General features: G+C 39.3%; 1 protein-coding gene and 1 pseudogene across 3 annotated transcripts in view; one reads left to right on the forward strand and one right to left on the reverse strand.

The window, feature by feature from the left end:
• The window catches only part of CDKAL1 (CDK5 regulatory subunit associated protein 1 like 1), a 651862-nt gene that overhangs the window by 85385 nt on the left and 546518 nt on the right, over nt 1-19959 (forward strand). The gene's annotated exons all lie outside the window — the stretch shown is intronic.
• Nucleotides 1345-2070, reverse strand: LOC123823951 (annotated as a pseudogene).

Genomic DNA, 19959 nt, shown 5'->3' on the forward strand with positions numbered 1-19959 from the left:
TTGGTTGTGCGAGGAAGTGAAGGATTTGTACCTACGCCTCCATCTTGGCTGGAACTTTCCTTTGACATTTTTTAATTGTTTATTCTATTACAGTTGTCCCAAGTTTTCCCTTTGCCCCCCCCCCCCTCCACCAAGCCCCCTATCTGCATGTCCATGGGTCATGAGTGTATGTTTTTTGGCTAATCTCTTCACCTTCTTTCAACCAGTCCCAGCTCCTTATTTTTCTCTTACAGTTGTCAGTCTGTTCCATGTTTCTTTGCCTCTGATTCTGTTTTTCTCATTAGTTAATTTTGTCAATTAGATTCCTTATGTGAGTGAGGTCATATGGTATTTGTGTTTTACTGACTAGCATAATAGTCTTATTATAATAGCATAATAAAGGTCCATGCAATGTGTTACAAAAGGTAAGAGTTCCTTCTTTTTTACTGCTAGGTAGTACTCCATTGTATAAATGTACCACAGCCTTTTTATCCACTCCTCTACTGGTGGGCACTTAGGCTGTTTGCAAATAGGCCCTTATTTATTACTGATATATTTTGATGTACTTTTAAATACATTTGACAAGCCATGGTGGTGATTCAGGTTGTGGAGTCTAGAGCCGGATTTCTAAATTCAAATGCTTATTTTACTATTTGGTAATGTGTGACATTGGCCAAATTATTTAAGATCAAGTTACTCATCTGTGTAATGGAGATAACCATGTTTTTGCCTTACCTGTTGTAAGAATTGATTAAATTTATGCATGTAAAGCTCCTAGAGCCTGGCACAAAAGATGCTTAAAAATTATGTACATATATATCTCTATGTTTATTAATGTGCTTTCTTTGGGAGCCTGGATTACCTTTTACATGCAGTTTATTGTAGAATTCTTTTCTGGAGATTAGACTCTATGCAATTTGTTTTCAAAGTTATGAGTAGGCATTTAGTAGTTTGTGGTGACTGCTTTAATGAGAAAAGGAATGGTTGGTCAACTTTCGGTAGAGACTCTTTTAGGAGTGAAGTAGTACTAGTGTTTAGAGCTGAGACCCATGGAGACTGCTTTCACCATACCACCAAGTCTTTCTTCCTCATCATTAGTCAGTTAAGACAGCTTATTAACAAAACCTCATAGTTTTTTGTTTCTTTTTCCTAAGACCTTTCCTCCCTCCTGCAGATGCTCCCTGTTATCTTCCAAGTCAGGAACAGGCCAGGCAGATAATAAGGTGTCCAGTTGCCGCTTCATCAAGTATATACAACATGAAAGTTCTGCCTCTGATGTAGCTGGATTCCTACTTCTCTTTCTCTCTCTCTTTCTTTTTGATGTTCATTCTTATTTATTTGTTATGCTTACAAAAATCTCATTTTTTAACTGGGCTCAGAGGTAGCAGCTCTCAGAGAGGACAGCCTACATCTCTTGGCAACCCGTTCCTGGCGTCTTTCTTTGGTCTCCTTTATTCCCTTAGCCAAACATTTAGCATATTCTGCGGCCTCTTCCTTATTTTTCTTTGTACCTGTTTCTTCAGAGCAGTATACGACGGTTGCATTACAGGACATATGGAGTAAGAAGATGCTGAATCTTGGGTGTTTTGGTCCTAGGTTTCTTATCTTCTTTGTTTAGGGCCTTTCTCACAGCATATTGTTGAACATCATCTTCTTTAAAGAGATTGGAAAGTTTGTGTATTCTTGTAGCTGTTTTGGGCACCAGACAGCAAGACATAGTATCAGTGAGACCAGGAATATCTTTCTCCTGTTTTTTACAATGACTGAGTTGAGAACCCTGAGATTGGCATCCACAGTGCAACCCTGAACAGATTTGCGCTTTCGCTCTCCAGTCTTCCTCGGTTTGTAACAGGAGTGCCCCTTCCTCAGCAGTAGGCTGACTTGGCCACGGGTCAAGACACCCTGCTTCGTGGGGAAACCTTTGTCGTTAGCACCAGTGATTGGAACCACATAACCCTTCCATTCTTCACCCAGGGCATCAGTGGCAACTTCTGTGGCCATTCGCTTCTCATAAAAGGTGGAAAGTTTGTGTTTATTATCCACCTCAGTGAGTTTCTGGCAGCCAGTGGTTGGGAAAGAGATGTTTAGCATCAGCCTGAAGCTGCTGACCACCTCCGAGGCTCCACAAACAAAGCCCTACTTCTCATTATCTCAAATACTTAACAACTTGCCACTACCATGAACCCCACAAACTCAAATGATGCTGGGCTTTGATCTTAATAGATTAGATCCGAATGCTAAAATTAATTTAAAATCATTTCCACATTAAAATGCTGGGGGAAAATGAGACCTGAAAATTTGACATGTATTTCAAATTATAGGATTATTTAGGACTAACTTTTTTTATTACCTAAGCTTCTACATTTAATTCTGTATAGTACTATATTTCTCTATAGTGTATGGAGGCCAATTTTTTTTTGTTTGCTCGAGTTTTATTACATTCACATTACCAACTAGTATTAGAATAGGCTGTAGAATAGAAATAGGTTTTTGTCGTAATGATTTTGTTGAAACAAAATTCTGTCTCTGATGCTTCTATGTTTTTTGGTATAGATCCTCTGGTTATGGTTTATAAAATATTTTTATTTCCTCTGTTTATCTGTTTTCTGTAGTAACATGATTTCTCGGAATACTTAGCACACTTAATTAAAAAAGACACTATTTACTCTGGTTGCCATAAGATAAAACTCTGAAGCATTCTGGATACATTACACAAAGTTAATTCCTAGGGAAAATGATTCTATTTTTATTGGAGCTTTTTGTAAGGGTAAACCATAAATGAGACTGGTATCTGTTTTTGTAACTGTAATCTAGAAATAGTTACATATTCCATTTCAGCAAACTTATTTTGACCATACTGTAAAACCCTTAATTTAGCTGAGTTTTCTGATACATCAAATATAAAAAAAGCTATTAGAGAAAGTTTTATAGGCAAATTAAAGTATCCAGTCAGTATGCATCCATTTTACTTTTTCTGCATTGACTAATTAGACAAGGATTCCAGTGGCACGTATAGGTTCTGGCACAAGCAACAACCTTTTTTTATTACGGAATCTTGTATTACAAAATCATAAGCATGTAATTCTGTAGCATAACAATATCACACTCAAGCACACATTTTAGATGAAATGTTCAAATTAAAACTATAAACTACTACACCCATATTATTTCCCTACCAACCACACTCAAGCAGGCCTTGCTTCTGCTGGACCCTGTATATCAGTCTACAGTGTTTCCCACAGTTCTCACCAGGGATGTATGTGAAATTCACTAAATTACTTGAAAAGTGAATGTCTTTGTGACATGACAAATTCCTGAAAATTAGGGCTTTCTAATGAGTCAAGCTACATAGGTAATGTATAAAAAAGTCAATATATTGCTATCAGGTACTGATTAATAAGCATTTAGACATATTTGGCTCAAATGCATTCTGTGTATTTTAACCCTCTTAGGTGATTTGTAATATTTAGATCTATTTTCCCTGTAGAATTAGATAGAAGTAAGACATTTACGGTCAGTGAATTACTTCTGGGTAGAGCGTAACATAAACAGATTGTTTTGGAGTGAAGATTATAAATTATCATCTTAGAAGAAGATGGTAGACTGTTATGTTAAAAAATTAAGGCAGATTATTTAAGTAAGATTGTAATTGGGAGATTCTACACCCCTTTAACCAATTTTAACTTATCAGATTTTCTTTCTGGCTAAGGCTTAAAACAACAATGCTGTGCCCGAGACCTGCCTGAATTGTGTTCCCCTTCCCCCAGCCACTGAAGTCTCATTTAGGATCTGTTTTCTTTGCTGCAGTTCCTTCAGGCAGAGTAGGACTTGAGAATGTGGATTGAGTATACACTTACCTCTCTCTTCCTACTTCTCTTATTTTGTAATTATTTAACTTGTAACTTCACTGTTAATACTTTTTTTCCCCTCTAAGACTCACCGATGTAGAGTAGTATCATTCTGAAGGCCCTTCCTTTATTGTTTCTTTTTCTGATGCCTGTGTTCTATGCTGAGTTTAGGTTCATTGCCTCATAAATGTCAGCATTAGAAGATATTATTTCCTATCTGCCTCATTTTGCAAATAAGTTTTCTGCTGGAAAGTAAGCTGGATGGAAGGAGAGGCCTCACTAAATCCTGATCACTTTATTTGTTCAGCACCTGGAAGAATGCCAGATACATAACAGGCACTTAACACTACATGTTGAATAAGAGAAAGGAAATGAGGTCCAGAGAGCCTAATTAAATAATACATCAGAATGTATGTTTTAACATATGCTATCAAATTAATATTTGTTATGAAAGTACTCTAAAAGGCTTTAGAAAGATCAGTTGTTAGTAGTATTAATGCAATAGTAAATCATTATTCTTATTTAAAAATAAATTATTATTACATAATATACTCTGTATTTATTAGGGATGCTTTTCATTGTATGTAATAGAACACCTAATCAGCAGTGGCTTAACCTAATGAGGGTTTCCTTTTCTTGTGTAAGAAGTTTGGAATTACGAATCTGCTGTCTTAGCAGCTCAAGAATGTGAAGACTGTTGTTCTGAATTTTCTTGGCCTTTCATTCATGGTTGCAAGATGGTTGTTCCTGCTCTAAGGCATCACCCACCCTACTTTTCTGTTTGAGGCTCCATGAAGGGGTGTGGATTGACAGCAGCATCTCTTCATTTTACCAGGAAACCAGAAGGCTTACTGGAACTTCTCTCTTCATTTTACCAGGAAATGGACAGCCTTCCTGGAGGCCTAATAGCACAGCAGACTTCCCCTTAATTGTTATGGCCAAAAATGTTCCACCTGGCCACCCCTAACTGGAAGGAAGGCTTTGAACGTCTTATTTAGCTATTCCAGACTCTCTGGCAGAGGTGGAGGAAGGGAGAAGGAGTTTGGAAATAGGTATTGGGTATGCTAACCAAGAGTGTCTGCAAAATCGACTGTTCTGGCTACCCAAAATCCAGGTATCTCCTTTTTCTTACTGATACATTTTACAGGGAATATGGTCACTGCCTGTCTGAGGGAGATGATACCTATTCTCATCCCTGTCTGCATCTGCCTTGGAGTCTAGGATGTCTGCTTGATGTATATTTTTCTCCATCTGGTCTGGTTGTAGCTTGTTGTTCTCTGGTGACTTAAATCCAAAAAATAAAAACTGTACTCTCAGTACACTCAGAAAACCATGGTGAATAAAGGGCCAAGATAACTATAGTAAATCTTCTCCCTTAGAAATGGGGGAGAATTAGAAACTCAAAATAGTCACAAATATGCCGAACTCTGAGGGCATGAATATTGGAGACTTCCTGCTCTGGTAGTGGATAAAATTCCTTTGTGAACTGATCCACTGTCCTTGTATATGTTCTGTGGGAGGATGTCCTTTCTGCATCGTCTTGATCACTGTAGCTATATTAGAAGCTTTGAAATCAGGTACACTGATTCTTACCAGCTTTTCTTCCTTTTCAAAATTGGTTTTGCTATTTTAGGGACTTTTCCTTTTCATGTAAATTTTGGAATAATTTTGTCTGTCTACCAAAAAACATGCTGAAATGTTGATAGGAATTGTGTTAAACGTAGAGATCCATTTGAGGAGAATTAACATGTTTCCTATGTTGAGTCTTCCAATCCATGAAACATAGTAAGTCTCTCCAGTGATTTGGTCTTTAATTTCTTTCAACAGAATTTTATAATTTCTAGCATACAGATTTGGTAAATACTTGGTTAGATTTATACCTTATACCTAAGTATTTTATTTCCTTTGGTGCAATAGTAAGTAGTATTGCTGTTTTGATTTCAGTTTTTCTTATTAGTTGTTAGTATACACAGATGTAATTGATTTTTGTTTGTTGATCTTACATTCTGTGACCTTACAGAACTTACTAATTAGTTATAGGATTTTTTATAAATTCCTTGGGATATTCCATGTATATAATCATGTTACCTGCAAAAGTGGACAGTTTTATTTCTTTTTTCTACTTTTTGTGCATTTTATTTCTTTTCCTTCTTCATTTTGCTGTCTAGACTTTACTACATTGAATATGACAGCTGAGGTTGACCATGTTTACCTGGTTCCTGATCTTATGAGGGAAGGAGTTCACTCTTTCACCAAGTATGATGTAGCTACAGGAGTTTTGGCAGATACTCTTTATGTGTCTGAGGAAAATACTATCTATTCCTAGTTTTCTGAGTTAAAAAAATTTTTTATCATGAATGAGTATTGGGTGCATTATAGATATTTAAAAATACTGCAAGGGAGACTGGACTATTCTTTTTAGTTGGAAATAGGGTAGTGTGTGAATAATGGAATGCTAAAGTTTGAACATTATCTAACATTGGGTTGGCTAAAAAGCCCATGTGACTTTTTTTTTCTGTAAAATAAAAGACAAATCTTTTTCTTTCTTTTTTAAATTGTGTTTTAATGATTATACTATTACACTTGTCCTGATTTTTCCTCCTTTGCTGCCCTCCACCCAGCACCCCTTTCTCTCAATTCCTCAGCCAGTGTTCATGTCCATGGGCCATGCATATAAATTCTTTGGCTACTCCATGTCCTATTCTGTACTTTACATTCCCATGGCTGTTCTGTAACTACTTATTTGTATGTCTTAATCCCCTTGCTTCTTCACCTGTTCTGCCACACCTCTCTCCCTAACCATCAAAAGACTCTCCGTATCCATGATTCTGCTCTGTTTTTCTTGTTTGATTAGTTTGTTTTTTAGATTCAAATGTTGATAGGTATGTATTTATTGCCATTTTATTGTTCATAGTTTTGATTGTCTTCTTTTTCTTAAATAAGTCCCTTTAACATTTCATATAATAATGGTTTGATGATGATGAACTCCTTTAGTTTTTTCTTGTCTGGGACGCTTTTTATCTGCCTTTTGATTCTAAATGTTAGCTTTGCTAGGTGGAGCAGTGTTGGCTGTAAGTCTCTGCTTTTCATACCTTTGAAAATTTCTTCCCAAACCCTTCAAGCCTGCAAACTTTCTTTTGAGAAATCAGCTGACAGTCTTCTGGAAACTCCCTGGTAGGTAACTAACTTCTTTTTTCTTGCTGCTTTTAAGAGTTTCTTTTTATCTTTCACCTTTGGCATTTTAAAGATGATGTATTTTGCAGTGGCTCTCTTTGTATCCATCTTGTTTTGGACTTTCTGTGCTTTCTGAACTTGCATGTCTATTTCTTTCACCAAATTAGGGAAGTTTTCTTTCATTATTTTTTCAAATAGATTTTCAGTATCTTGCTCTTTCTCTTCTCCTTCTGGCACCTCTATGATGCAAATATTGGACCTCTTGAAGTTGTCCCAGAGGCTGCTTATACTGTCCTCATTTTTTGGCTTCTTTTTTCTTATTGTTCTGATTGGTGTTTTTTTCGTCCTTCTGTTCTTGATTCTTGACTTTATCCACTCTACTGTTGTTTCTTTGTAAGTCGTTCTTTACTTCAATTAGTATATCCTTTGTTTCTGACTGGATCATTTTTATGCTGCTGAGGTCCTCACTAAGTTCTTTGATCATCCTTATAATCAGTGCTTTGAACTCTGCATCTGATAGATGGCTTATCTCCATTTTGTTTAGTTCTTTTCTGGAGTTTTGATCTCTTCTTTCATTTGGGCCATGTTTCTTTGTCTCCTCACTTTGACAGCCTCCCTATGTTTGTTTCTATGTATTAGGTAGAGCTGCTCTGACTCTCTGTCTTGGTAGTATGGCCTAATGTAGTAGGTGTCCTGTAGGGACCAGTATCACAGCCTCCCCTATCACCCAAGCTAGGTATTTGAGGTGCACCCTGTGTGTGGACCAGGTACACTCTCTTCTTGTAGTTGAGCATTGGTTGTTGTTGGCAGGTCAATGGGAGGGATTTACCCAGGCCAGTTATCTATAAGGACTGGCTATGACCACTGACCACCAACCTCTGCCCTCCGTGGTGGATCAGCTGCGCAGGGGCAGATGGTGGTGCTCCAACGTGGTCTGTAGCTGCTCACTGGGTATGCTAGCCATGGGGTTTCCTGGGTGGCGCAGGTCACGGCCAACCCCCACCTGTGTTTTCTCGGTGGACACCCTGTCTGAGCTATAGAACACTCTGAGATGGCTCCTACTTGTGCTGGGCTTGGAGATTCTCAGGTGAAGCCAAGCTGTAACTCTAGGCTGGCGGCTGCTAGTGCTGGGTCTAGAGTTCACTAAAGCCAGCTGTTGCCTGTTTGAGAGAATTTAGGAAGTTGCGAAGCATGAGTCAAGACTAGCCATTCATATAGAAAAGGACCTGGGGTGGGTGGGTAAGTCAGGTGGGGCAGAGTCTCTGGGGATCTCCAAGGCAGGGCAAACAGTGTTAGCTAGGTTGATGGAGCCTCAGATATGACACAACATTGCCAGCTCAATGGCTCTGTGGGGAGAGGATTTAGAAAAGGGACAATGGCCTCTGTTCACCCTGATGCCAGACACCCCAATTTCTCCCAGTATGCATGCCACTGGTGCCTTTCAACCTGCTAGCCCCGTGTTGGAGCTCAGAGGGAGTGAATCTGAATAGGTTTGTCTGAATAGGTTATTAAGAGGAACTGTTTTGGGCTCCAGCAGTTTCTTCTACCTATTCAATCCCCACTGGTTTTTGTAGCCAGAAGTTGTGGGGACTTATCTTCTTGACACTGGAACCCTGGGCTGGGGGACCTAGTGTGCAGCTGGGCCTTCTCGCTCCTGAGATATCCCTCCTGAATTTTTATCCACTACATGTGGGTGTGGGACTAGCCCTGTCCTTGTTTGCTCCCCTCCTGCCAGTCAGGATGGATGTGGTTTCTTTAATTGTGTAGTTGTCAGAATCCCATTCAATTAGATTTTGACGGTCCTGAGTGATGATTGTTCTATATTTTAGCTGTAATTTTGATGTGGTTGTGCGAAGAGGTGAGCTGTGTCTGCCTATACTGCCATCTAGACCAGATCCAAGACACATTTTTCATTTTTACCAATAACTGTATCGATTTGGATATTTTGAGTATGTCGGGTGTCTCCCATGTGGTATAATATCAGCTGTCTCCCATGTGGTATAACGTTGATTGTTCTTAATTAATGTCTCAATTTGACCTCTGTCAACTTCAGCTGGTCTACCCGACTGTGGAGCATCTTCCAGTGAGAGATCTCCAGCATGAAACTTTGCAGACCACTTTAGGCTCGTTCTGTCAGTCAGTGCACCTTCTCCAAAACCTGCACAATTTTTTCCTTTGAGTTGTGTTTTTACCCTTCATGAAATAATAAAGCATAAGATGCCGAAAATGTCACATGTTTTTCTTCCATCTTCAACATTAAAATGGCTAAACAAAAATTCACCAGATTTGATAAGTGTTTTTTAAATGCATGCTGATGTAACAGCTGTCACAATACAATCTAACAAAATTGTTTCAAATGAAGTTAAAGAGAACTAAGTGCTACTAGAACCATATTATGGAAAAAAAGACCCCAAACAAACTTTTTGGCCAACCCAGTACACACAGTACTTAAGTGTTAAGGGCATCATCTGGCTCTCAATCAGTGACACTTAATTTCTCCATATGTAGGGAGAGATTTATGGATATAATTACATATGAATATTGTTTTTTTCTTTCTGGTTTTTAAAATAAATGCTTTTTTAATATAAACATTTTAAAAAGATTCACTTTATCAGTATCTTTATTGGTCATGCCACTGACATTGCTCCCATGAAACTGACCTTTAATTTTCTCTTAGGGAAAAAAAAATACCTTAATGTGGATGGAGACTCCTGTTCTATGTTTTATAAGGCCTTTCATTTTTTTTGCAGCTTTTTTTTTGTGGCAGGTGTATATTCTTATATTGTTAAGCAGCCTGCCTCTCCAGTCTCCTGAAAATCTGCAAAAAGAAGGAAAAAATGGTATTACTGGAAAGTTACAAGAGCAGTACAGAAAATGCCTTTTTCTTTTCCTAAGCCATTTGATAGTAAGCTGTTCATTTGGTGCTTCATCGCACCACATACTTTATTGTCTGTTTCCTTAAAGTTATTCTCATACAAAACCACAAAGTCTTCAAAACCAGGGAACTAACACAGGTACTACTCCCACTTAATCCTCTGACTTCACCTGTGTTGTTTCCATATTATCCTTTATTGCAAGAGGATCTATTTTGGGATCACATTTTGCATAGAGTTGTCATGTCTCTTTAAGACTTTTAATATGGACTAGTTTTTCTCTTTTCCTTGCTTTTTTATTTTTGACATTTTTGAGGAGTGTAGACCAGTTATTTGAATCATTGTCCTTTGCTTTGTGTTTGCCTGATGTTTCTGTTGAGTAGGGTTAACTTAATGCATTTTTGGCAGGAATATCTTCAAAGGTGATGCTGGTTTCCTCTCAGTGCATCTTATCAGGTGGCACCTGAGTTTGATATGTCTCACTATTGGTGATGTTAACTTTGATCTGTTGAAAAGGTGATGTCTGCCAAGTGTCTCTCCCATATATTTTTTTCCAGTGTAGTTAATACATATTTTGTGAGAAGTTTCTTTGTGACCATGTAGATTTCCTGTTCCTCATAAGACACTCACATCTATTGAACTCCCGTACTCAGCACCTTGTGCCTCTCTGGAGGGATGCCCTCTTTTTTGGACTCCAGGACCCCACAGCACACAGTCCTAAAACTGCACAGGGCCATCTTCCTGTGTGCATACTTTCGTCACCTCATTTATGCACCTCATTTATGACCACAGACCTCAGGCAGCTGCTGCCACCTGCCCCATGTGGTGCCTCCTTCACCTCCCTTGGGCTTGGGACACTGCAGACCAGGCTGCTCTGTGGTGCACACACCCATCTTGCTGTGCTCTGGCTCTGCTACCCCACACTCAGCTGCCCCCACAGGGATGTCCTTGCTTTGCTTGGACTCTGAGACCCTGAGCTGGGCTGCCTGCCTCTGTGGACACTCTTACTCCGCCCAGACTCGGACACTGTCCTTATGGTCACTCCAACATTCCTTACTTCTTGAGCACTGCTCTCCCATGCCAGGTCGCTCTCCATCCGGATGCCTTCCTCAGCCTGCTTGTGTTCTGACACCCTCTCCGCTTTGGTGGGCTCTCCTTAGATGGCCACCCGCCACCCCACAGCACAGCTGCTGCCCCAGCGTGTACTGAAATGGCATAGAAGGGCAGGGAGCGTCAGGGGAATCCGGTCTCCTCCTAGTTACACTCTTCTCCAGTCCCTGCTGTTTGCTATCTCTCCTATTCTTCCTACTTCATAGATCTTTTCACGAGGAGTAGTTAGATATAATTTATAACATTCTCAATGTAAAATTTAGTTTTCCTAGAGAAAAATAGATGGCTATAATCTGTGAATAAATATACAAAGTTAGTTGTTTTGGGCATCATGAAAGAAATAGTCCCTGTACATGGTATAGTAAGGATAACCAACATCACAGCACTTAACCTCAAAGGGGAAATTGATAGTGCAATTTCAGAGTGTTTCAGCTCAGTCTTTAGAGCCAGAGACCATCCTGGCCCTGCCTCCTGTGACTCTTGGCATGTTTCAACATCTTTCTCTGTTTCCCCATCCATGAGATGAGGATTGTAAACACCTTTCTCACGGGGCTCTCAGGGACCTCAGAGAAGATAATGTATTTGAAAATGCTCTGTAAGTGTAAAATGATATGCAAATGTTGTTATTTAGTTCTAATTTATTGCATAATCAAATTGATATCTGTAGGAAATTAAGTCAAGCATTTTAATTGTACTGTGACTTCTAGGCAAATTCCCTGTGATTCATAAGGCAGGGAAGAGGTCAGCATAGTTTTTGCTTTTCACTACCACTTTAAGTCTGTTGTTCTGTTAGCATTGCTCAGTTAGGCAAGCATTTTTTCTAAATCTTGCCCACCCATCATAACTTTCTGACATATTTCCGTCGTCTTGATGATTTTTAACACTGGTACACCATAGCCCTCCTCACCTCAGTACCTGTTGTCTGTCTCAGTACCTTTGGTGACGTCACCCTTGACCTTCTGTGAGTTCCTTTCCTGCACTTAAAATTGATTGCAGCACAGTTCTGCTTGCATACATACATCCCTGGACAGGTATCTTAAAGTGAACAACACATCTAATGGTGAAGGTACACTTTTTCTCCTCCGACCTGCCCCTCTGTAGTGCTTCCACTTGTGTTACTGGTGTCACCCTTTGGATTAGCTTCTAGGTTCGAAACCTTTCATTTCTCCTGCTGTCATTTCCCATATGTAGTCAGTTACTAAGGTTTTTTTTTTTCCCCCAAAAAACTTTTCACTTGAGTTTTTGTTTACTCATAATTAACAGTCTAACTTTGGCCCTTGTTACCTCATCTCTGAACTATTGAAATAGCCTTCTTCAAGGCCATTGTTAGAACCTTGGCTTGCCAGGTCCAAGCCTGGGCCTCTTTTGAATAATTGGATGAAGACCCTTGGGGCCTAAGCCAGCTCTGAGGAGCCAGCCCTTCCAGATGAGCCAGTCAGATGAGACAGAACATGTTTCCAGAGGCTTGTAAGAACCTCCAGATGGCAGGCATCAGGTTTGGGAAAGAAATGTCTTGTCAGGCCCAGACTCATGTTGGAAAGCCTCTGGAATCTAGGAAGACCTGATCTCTAGAACATTGGTGCCAGGACCTAAATATAGCTACTGTTAACATTTCAGTACAATTCCTTCTAATCTATTTTTAATGCACAGTGTTTTGGTTTTTTCTTTTACTTTTTTATAATTATATGTTTAAATTGCATAATCTCTGTTAAATGGAAAAAACATCTTTTCATGATATTTTTGTAAGTACTTTTTTTTTTATTTGGTGCACAGTGTTCCATAGAATGAAAGATTGCTGCTGTCTTTGTTCTTGTTAGAACAAGAAGATCTCCTGGAATAAATACCAGGTTCTCCATCAGAGTTTGACCCCAGCTTCTGCTGAAAGTATTTCTCTAGTGTCAACTTATGATTGCTATTTGCCTGTTCAGGTCTTCATGCTTACTCTTTAACATGCCATTTTTCCTCCCTGATCTTTGCATCTTTGTTTATTCATGCTTGCCCTTTCTTTCTTTTTCTCCATCATCCTTTCGTCCATTTACCAACTCACCTACCACACACCCATGTACCTGCCCACAGTAAGAGTATATTTTTTTCTAAGTTCTCTGCTCATCTCTGGGGATTTAAAGATGAATAATCCATTGAGGGACTCACATTAAGGTGGGCATATTTATGCATCTTTTTCGGGAAGTGTCACCAGTTCATCTGTAAGCACAGGGGAAAGTAGTGCCTTATTCTTCCTGAAGAACTTTGGTAGAGGAGGCTTCCTAGGGGAGGTGGCATGTAACCTAGCTGAGAATGATGAGTAGGGGGTTTCTAGGGCAGATGGGTGGAAGAGACATTTAGGTAGAGGACACAGAGATGAGAACAGTGGTGATGGTGTGGCTCAAGCTTGTCTCTAGGTTTTTTGTTGTTGTTTTGTTTTTTAAATAGCTTTTTTGAGATAATAACTCTCATCCCATACATACACCATTTAAAGTGTATAGTTCAGTATCTTTTAGTATAGTCACAGAGTTGTGCATCCATCACCAGCCAATTTAAAAAAAAATTTTTTTTTAAGAGAGATGGGAAGGGAAAGAGACAGAGAGGGAGAGAAACATTTATGTGAGAGAGAAACATCCATCAGTTGCCTCCTGCATATGTTCGGACCAGGGACCAAACCCCTAACCCAAGCATGTGCCCTGATAGGATGGAACCTGTGACCTTTGGTTTGCAGGATGATGCCCAACCAGCTGAGCCACACCAGCCAGGGGTTAAAACAGTTTTATTAACCCAAATAGAATTTCTATGTTCTTTAACTGTTACCCCTCAGTCTTCCTAGACTTCCCAGGCCTAGGCAATCACCAGTCTCCTTTTTGTCTCTTTGGACATTTCATTAGTGGAATCATACAACACGTGTTACTTTGTGACTGATCTCGTTCACCTTGTTTTCCAGGTGCATCACATATTTCATTTCTTTCATTGCCTAGTAATATTCCTATGTATGGATATACCACATTTTATTTATCTGAGTATCAGTTGGTGGATGTTTTTTTTCCCTCAGTTTTTTGGCTATTAGGATAATGTTGATATTGATGTACAAGTTTTGTGTGAACATACATTTTACTATTTTAGGATGTATACCCAGGAGAGCAATTGCTGGATCATATGTTAACTCTTTGCTTACCAATTTGAGGAACTGCCACACTGTTTGCTAAATCAGCTATACTATTTTACGTTCCTATCAGCAGTGTATGGTGGTTCCAGTTTCTCTGTATCGTCACCAACACTTGTTATTATTTCATTTTACTTTTTATTATAGCCATCCTAGAAGGTATGAGGTGGTATCTCAGTAGTTTAGTAGTTATTTTCCTTCTCTTTTTTTAATCCTCACTTGAGAACATTTTTTTTTCCATTGTTTTTTAGAGAAAGAGGAAAGGAGAGAGGAAGGGAGAGAGAGAAACATTGATTCGAGAGACAAGCATCAATTGGTTGCCTCTGGGACATACCCAGACCAGGGATTATATGTGTTCTGACAGGGAATGGGGGTGGGGTCACATGTTCCCACGCCAGGACCAGGGATCAAACTTGAAACCAAGGTATGTGCCCTGACTGGGAATTGAACCTGTAACCTTTCGGTTATGGTATGATGCTCCAACCAACTGAGCCACACTGGCCAGGGCTTTTGTAGTATTTTTGATTTGCATTTCCTGATGGCTGTTGAGGTTGAGCATCTTTTCATGTGGTTAAGAGTTATTTGTATAATTTTGGAGAAATGTCTATGCAGATCTTTTTCACCCATTTTTAATTGGATTATTGTCTTTTCATCATTAAATTGTAATAGTTCTTTATATTGTCTCTAGTTTTTTTAAAATAAAAATTAGGACTAGAATACACTATTTTTAACTTTGTAACTAGAAGTGACATAAATAATCAAACTAAAATTGGAATCACCTAAAAGAAATAAAATTTAAATCTGCAAAGTAGATAAGGAATTAGGATATATTAATATTAATTTTAAATAGTGATTACATTAATACAGTCCTCAACTCTCAAATTCTAGTTGCATGATCTTATTTGTTTCATTAATATAGTTCTCCCTATCTATATGCAATGGTGTCAGATATTTAAATATTCTCTTCTCTCCTCAGGAAGTCCTCAGCTACTGTGACAAATGAATAATATTTTCTAATAGTGTTTCTTTCCCAAATAGTCTCTTAAGGCAATGTTGTTCGCTCTCTTTATAGTTACTTATTTTTTTTTGTCAAATTGGTAAAACATCTTTGTAATTTAGAAAGTTTGGTACTATCTTTTTGGGATATTGTTTATGACTATCTGTCAGTTAATTGGACAATTATTGGATGCCTACTGGGTATACAGTTGATATATTTTGTTTCTTTCTGGGAGTCATACTGAAAATATCTTACGTTGGCATAGCATGGGCACTGACAAACCAGAGTCACTGGTATGGGACACTGGCCGTAAAGTACTTTGCTCACGTTCAGCTTCATTATTTCATTTGTAGATCTTTGAAGTTATTCTTTTTTGCATGTTGAAGTCTAACAAACCTATACCCAGCTTTATGTTTTGTTTTGGGTCCTTCCTCTCTTGGCAGTGTTGAGTGGGTCTTTTTCTTTTGATAGCCAAATTGGTACTTGTTTGACTCAGTAAGTTTGCTGGGTCAAATCCATAGATAGCTCTTGTATTAGAGATAATACTGAGCAGTATTCTAAACTGCCCTTCAAGGAGCTACCACTGTATGCTGGAATTGGTCCTGGAAATGTACCATTTCTAACAGATGACTTGAGTTATTTATCTGTGCTGAACAATCGAGGGTTTTATATAATCTGAGAAGATACCAGTTGTTTAGCAAATTTGCTAATGAGTGATTTCTCTTGGTGTTTATGATTTGCTTCTTGCTGAAATAGAACTGTTTCTCATGTATCATTTTTTAAAGTATATTTTATTGATTATGCTGTTATGGTTGTGAACTATTACAATTTAATGATGAAAAGACAATAATCCAATTAAAAATGGGTGAAAAAGATCTGAATAGACATTTCTCCAAAACTTTTTCCATCTCCACCTTTTGTTCCCCTCCACCTGATACCCTGTCATCCCTCCAGCAACCCACCCCCTTAGTTCATGTCCATGGGTCATGCATATAAGTTCTTTGGCTTTTCCATTTCTTATACTATTCTTAACTTCCCCCCTGTCTATTTTGTATCTACCAATTATGCTTCTTAATCCCTTCACCTTTCCCCACTCTCTCCCTTCCCTCTCCCAGTTGATAATCCTCCAAAAGATCTCTATATCTATGATTCTGTTCCTGCTCTTATTGTTTGCTTACTTTGTTTTTTTAGATTCATTTGTTGGTAGTTGTAAATTTGTTGCCTTTTTAATGTTTATGGTTTTGATTTTCTTTTTCTTACATAAGTCCCTTTAACATTTCATGTAATAATGGTTTGGTGATGATGAACTCTTTTAGCTTTATCTTGTCTGAGAAGCACTTTATCTGCCCTTTCATTCTAAATGATACTTTTGCTGTTTAGAGTAATCTAGGCTGTAGGTCCTTGCTTTTCATCACTTTGAATACTTTGTGCCAATCCCTTCTTGTCTGCGAAGTTTCTTTTGAGAAATCAGTTGATTGTCTTGTGGGAACTCCTTTGTAGGTAACTCTCAGCTTTTCTCTTGCTGCTTTTGAGATTCTCTCTTTATCTTTCACCTGTGTCATTTTAATTCTGATGTGTCTTGGTGTGGTCCTTCTTGGGTCTAACTTGTTTGGGACTCCCTGTGCTTCCTGGACTCGTATGTCTATTTCCTTTGCCAAATTAGGGAAGTTTTCTTTCATTATTTTTTCTAATAAGTTTTCAAATTCTTGCTCTTCCTTTTCTCCGTCTGGCATCCCTATGATTGAGATGCTGGCATGTTTGGAGATGTCCCAGAGTCGTCTTATATCATTCTCATTTTTTAAAAAAAATTCTTGTTTCTTCTTTCTGTTCTGGTTCAATGTTTATTTCTTCCTTATGTTCTGTATCATTGATTTGGGTCCCAGCTTCTTTCCCTTCACTGTTGGTTCCCTGTAGATTTTTATTTCTTTCTCTTTGTGTAACATTCATTTCTTCCCTTATGTTTTTGCCAAAGTCAGTGAGTTCTTTGAGCACTTTGATCACCAGTGTTTTGAACTTTGCATCTGATGGGTTGGTTATCTCCATTTCATTTTGTTCTTTTTCTGGGGTTTTGTTCTGTTCTTTCATTTGGGCCGCATTGCTTTGTCTTCTCAATTTGGCAGTCTCCCTGTGTTTGTTTCTGTGTATTAGGTAGAGCTGCTTTGACTCCCTGTCTTAGTAGTGTGGCGTATTTTGGAAAAGGCACCTGTAAATTGTGTCGGGCAGGGCCTGATGTAATCACTAGGGTGGGGCAACTCGCTACACCGCTTTGTCACTCTGTGTTGGGCTCAGAGGGGAGACAGTGCTGCTGCCTTGCTTCTGGAGGTTTTCCCAGCCCTTGCCCTGTTTCCATTCTCTTTACTCACTTCCCGTATGTGACTGGCGCCCTTTCAGCTGTTGCCCTGGTGGTGAATCCTAGAGTGGCTTGATTTGCGTATGTTCTAAATCTGTTCAGGCCCTTCAAGCGAAGTCTCCTGAAAGTCCAGGAGTTTATTCCACATCCCCACCCCCCTACTCTCCAGTGGTATTTACAGCCAGAAGTTCTGAAGATTTAACTTCCCGGCACTGGAACTCTGGGCTGTGTTGCTTGGCATGGAGCTGCTTGCTCCCAAGGTTGGAAGTCTGTTTCTCTTGCCAGCTTGGCAAGTTCTCTTTCATTATGTTTTCAAATAAGTTTTCAGTTTCTTGCTTTTCTCCTCCTCCTTCCGGTACCCCTATGATTCGGATGCTGGAACATTTAAAGTCATCCTGGAGGTTCCTAAGCCTCTTCTCATTTTTTCGAGTTCTTGTTTCTTCATTCTGTTCCAGTTGAATGTTTATTTCTTCCTTCTGCTCCAAAACATTGATTTGAGTCCCAGTTTCCTTCCCTTCACTGTTGGTTCCTTGTATATTTTTCTTTATTTCACTTTGCATAGCCTTCTCTTTTTCCTTCATTTTGTGACCATGCTCAGCCATTCCTGTGAGCATCCTGATTACCGGTGTTTTGAACTTTGCATCTGAGGGGTTGGCTGTCTCTCTATTGCTTAGTTCTGTTTTTGGAGCTTTGATCTGTTCTTTTCATTTGGGCCATATTTCTTTGTCTTGGTGCAATTGTTATCTTGTAAGGGGTGGAGTTGTAGGTATTCACCAGGGCGGGGCAACCCACATGTATGCATTGTTGCGCTCTATGTGGGGGAGGGGTCAGAGAGGGAACAATGCTACTTGCTCTGCTCTTGGCCTGCTTTCTGTCACTTACCCTGCTACCCATAAGCAAATTGGGCCCTTTTGGTGCTGATTTCTGGGTGGGTGGGTTTTTGTGTATCTTGTAGGACCCTGTGGGTCTCCCCAATGTACTCTCCTGTGAGGCTGGATTTTCTCCCACCACCACAACCCAGAGGTTTTGTGGCTTTATTTCCCCTCATTGGAACCCTGGGTTGCACCGTCTGTTTCACTCTTCAGTTGTTCTTCCCGGTTATCTGCACACAAGTGTGGGACCACTTGGTCTGCCACCCGCTTCCTTGCCCATTTCGGTCCTCCAGCCACTGGCTTCTTGTGCTAGTCCTCCCCGCCCCAGCTGTCCATCTCTGCCCCTCCTGTCAGTCTGAATGAATGTTACTTCTTTAACTCCTTGGTTGTCAGACTTCCATACAGTTTGATTTTCTGGCAGTTCTGGTTATTTTTTGTTTTTAAATTTGCTGCTGCGCTTCCTTTGGTTGTGTGAGGAGGCAAACTATATCTACCTATGCCTCCATCTTGGCTGGAAGTTCTATTTATTTTTAGAGAGAGGAGAAGGGAAGGAGAAGGAAATGTTGATAGGTTTCCTCTTGCATGCCCCGACTAGGGACATGGCCTGCAACCTAGGCATGTACCCTGACCAGGAATCAAACCGGGTAACCTTTTGGTTTGTGGGACGCCAGCCAATCCACTGAGCCATACCAGTCAGGACACTTATTTATTTTGATATATGTGTGAAACAGTGTTGTTCAACAATAAACTGGAATTTTTTTTTTTGCTGAATTGTTCTTAAAAAAGAAGGATACAACTTATTTTTTTAACAACTCTTTTTTGTGTGTGGTAAATTCTCAGTAATAAACATTGGTTTTTAAAGATTTTTAAAAAGATACTATTTATTTATTTTTAGAAAGAGAGGAAGGGAGGGAGAAAGAGAGGGAAAGAAACATCACTGTGTGGTTGTCTCTTGTATGCCCTTAACTGGGGGCCTGGCCTGCAACCCAGGCATGTGCTCTGGCTGGGAATTGAACCAGAGACCCTTTGGTTTATAAGCTGGCATCCAATCCACTGAGCCACACCAGCCAGGGAAAACTTATTTGTTTCATCTTATCAAAATGTAGTTTCAAATAGCTGCCAGTAGCATATATCTTACTCACCCAGTTTTCAGTTATCCATATATATAGATTATTGGTGACCATTAAAACAAAATGACTCTTCCTTTTTTTTGGTTCCTTGATAGTTTTCTAAGCTGCTTTTATGGCAGCCATAGGATAGGAGACCATTGCAATGGTCCAGGTGACACATGATGACTTCTAACTTCTATAAGGGTTGTGGCAGTGGAGATAAAGAGTGGATGTATTCACATTATTTTGGAAGTAAAATCTTTTGGGAGGTGTTGGATTTGTTTTGGGTGTTGGTGAGGTGAAAGGAATGATTAAAGATGATTCCATGTTTCTGGTTTAAACATTTTGGTTAATGTGCCATTTATGGAGATGGTGAAGATGGAAGAGGTGAGATTTAGTCATTTGCCTGTTGGTGTAAGATTCAATTTTCTGACTTTCTCTGTCTACTATATTGCACGGAGCTACACTCCACATTCTTACTTATCCTTTGGCTTTT

Source organism: Phyllostomus hastatus, unplaced genomic scaffold (assembly GCF_019186645.2).
Source record: "Phyllostomus hastatus isolate PE091 unplaced genomic scaffold, TTU_PhHast_1.1 phas_contig_524, whole genome shotgun sequence".
NCBI lineage: Eukaryota > Metazoa > Chordata > Mammalia > Chiroptera > Phyllostomidae > Phyllostomus > Phyllostomus hastatus.